Source organism: Pavona decussata, unplaced genomic scaffold (genome assembly GCF_977016875.1).
Source record: "Pavona decussata unplaced genomic scaffold, jaPavDecu1.1 SCAFFOLD_3256, whole genome shotgun sequence".
In the NCBI taxonomy this organism is placed as follows: domain Eukaryota; kingdom Metazoa; phylum Cnidaria; class Anthozoa; order Scleractinia; family Agariciidae; genus Pavona; species Pavona decussata.
In genome coordinates this window covers 7,501-10,000 of record NW_028146357.1, presented here as the reverse complement: position 1 = coordinate 10,000, position 2,500 = coordinate 7,501, and the positions used below count along the sequence as shown (strand labels likewise).

At 43.3% G+C, this 2,500-nt stretch overlaps 1 non-coding gene across 1 annotated transcript in view; it reads left to right on the top strand.

The window, feature by feature from the left end:
• Positions 1-2,353: 2,353 nt before the first annotated feature.
• Positions 2,354-2,500, top strand: part of LOC146446732 (small subunit ribosomal RNA) — a 1,800-nt gene continuing 1,653 nt past the window's right edge. The window contains exon 1 of the ribosomal RNA XR_014862445.1: positions 2,354-2,500. This exon is cut by the window's right edge and continues 1,653 nt beyond it. This is a non-coding gene — a ribosomal RNA (small subunit ribosomal RNA).

The window sequence follows — 2,500 nt, the reverse complement described above, 5'->3', positions numbered from 1 at the left end:
AAGTGAAAAGTCCTCAAAATTTTTAGAAAAACTCTTAGAAAAATTGTTTGGTATGAGAAGGACCTCGACTTCGAAAATTCTGTGGTGTGGGGAGGTCTTTTGACCTACCAAAAAAATTGGTGGTGTGAGGAGGACCTCTGACTTAGAATTAGGGTTTGAAATGGGGTTAGGGTTAGGGTTAGGGTAAGTGTTAGGGTTAGGAAAAAGGTTTAAATGATATTTGGAGAGGTTTTTCGGGTGTTTAGAGGCTATTTATGCTATGTAACGAGTATTTGCTTATATACTTGCTTATATACTTAGGTCAACAATTTATAGCAAAAATGTGTTCCAGCCAAGTTCTTTTAGACGCTCTTTCGAATGGCAACATTCCCGATTGAAAATGGCGACCTACCAAAATCCGCACTTTGCTTCCCCGTCCATATAGAGGTGAGTATTTGACTTTGCTTCCGTCAGAGTCAAGGAAACACATTGAAAATGGAATCAGCATACAAGAAAACCTAGTTTGGGATAGGTTTTGTGCCTTCCGTGGTATTATAACCATAGAACTGCTCCTGAGGGGGGTAGGGTAGGCCCACCAAAAAGTGCACTTCTGGTTAGGTCGCTAATTTCTAAAATAAATGTGTCCCAACCAAGTTTTTTTGGACGCTCTTTCGAATGGCAACATTCCTGATTGAAAATGCCGACCTACCAAAATCCGCACTTTGCTTCCCCGTCCATATAGGGGTGAGTATTTGGCTTTGCTTTCGTCAGAGTCAAGGAAACACATTGAAAATGGAATCAGCATACAAGAAAACCTAGTTTGGGATAGGTTTTGTGCCTTCCGTGGTATTATAACCATAGAACTGCTCCTGAGGGGGGTAGGGTAGGCCCACCAAAAAGTGCACTTCTGGTTAGGTCGCTAATTTCTAAAATAAATGTGTCCCAACCAAGTTTTTTTGGACACTCTTTCGAATGGCAACATTCCTGATTGAAAATGCCGACCTACCAAAATCCGCACTTTGCTTCCCCGTCCATATAGGGGTGAGTATTTGGCTTTGCCTTTGTCAGACTCAAGTAAAAGCATTTAAAATGGAGTCAGCATACAAGAAAACCTAGATTGGGATAGTTTTTCTGCCTACCGTGGGATCATAACCATAGAACTGCCCCTGAGGGAGGTAGGGTTAGGGTTAGCGTTAGGGTTAACGTTGGGGTTAGGATTGAAGACAGAAGATTGGTGATGTCAGGAGGACCTTCTTAAAACAAACAGAAATACACTTATTAGGGGACTAGGGCCAGTGGACTCAGAAATGTCTTTCGTAGCAGTCTCCTATAAGAGTATTTTTCTCTGATTTAGGTGACTCCTCCTCACACCACCATTTTTCTTAGTCGAAAGACCTCTTCACAGCACGACTTTCCTGATGGATTTCTATGTAACTGCTCGTGCTGAGAGGTGTGTCGAAAGTTGATCATGTTCCCGTAAAATCTGAGGTCTCCACTGTCTAGCGAGGTACTTACAGTGAATATAGTGAATTTTTCAAAAATTGGAGAATTCTGACTTTTGCGATGAATTTTAATGTAATTGGTCGTGCTGAGAGGCGTGTTAAAATTTGAACATGTTCCCGTAAAATCTGAGGTGAGAATTAGTGAGGTACTTACAGTGCGTATAGTGACAAATCTTTAAAAGCGTGAAATTATGGGATGTTGTGGCTTCAATGGGTTTTTAAGATGTCACCAGTCATTTGGCATGACTTACAAACGATTTGGCTGGTTGTGGGTTCGATTTTCAAAATTTCATTTTTTTCGCGTTTTTATTTTCTGTCTACCATATCATGCAGTCTCCTTATTAGCGTTTGGGGGTTATAGTGTGGGCAGGTTGGTCGCAAAGGTTCCGAGAGGAGCTGGCTAGTAAACCCTGTCCCTTATGTTCCACGGCGGCAAGGCGGAGAAATAGAGGGCAGAATTGACTAACGGGCAAGGAAAGTTGGGCTTGTAGCTTTCCTTTCGAAGGAGGGAAAAGATGATGCCCGAAAGCATTGTCACTGTAGTGGCAGGCAGAGTGTAGATGGAAGTTGTGTACGCTAGCCTTTGGCTAATGATAGAGACAAAAGAGCAGGAGGATATTTTCCTTCGCAGAAGCACTTTTCTTGCCTTCCTTCAGCTCGCTTGGCGAGTCTGACAGGTATGCCTGAACTGTGCACGGGTCCAGTTGTGAGAAAGACGTGGCAAACAAGACGGGGTTTCCCTTGACCGAGGGACCGTGTGGTCCGTTTGGCTCATGGGTTCCCCCCGTGGAGGCAAAATCTAAGAAAGCTTGCTCTCCCTCTGCGGAGGGGGGCCGCTTAGCAAGGAACTTCTGTTCCCTGCGGTGGATAGTTACCTGGTTGATCCTGCCAGTAGTCATATGCTTGTCTCAAAGATTAAGCCATGCATGTCTAAGTATAAGCACTTGTACTGTGAAACTGCGAATGGCTCATTAAATCAGTTATCGTTTATTTGATTGTACCATTACTACTTGGATAAC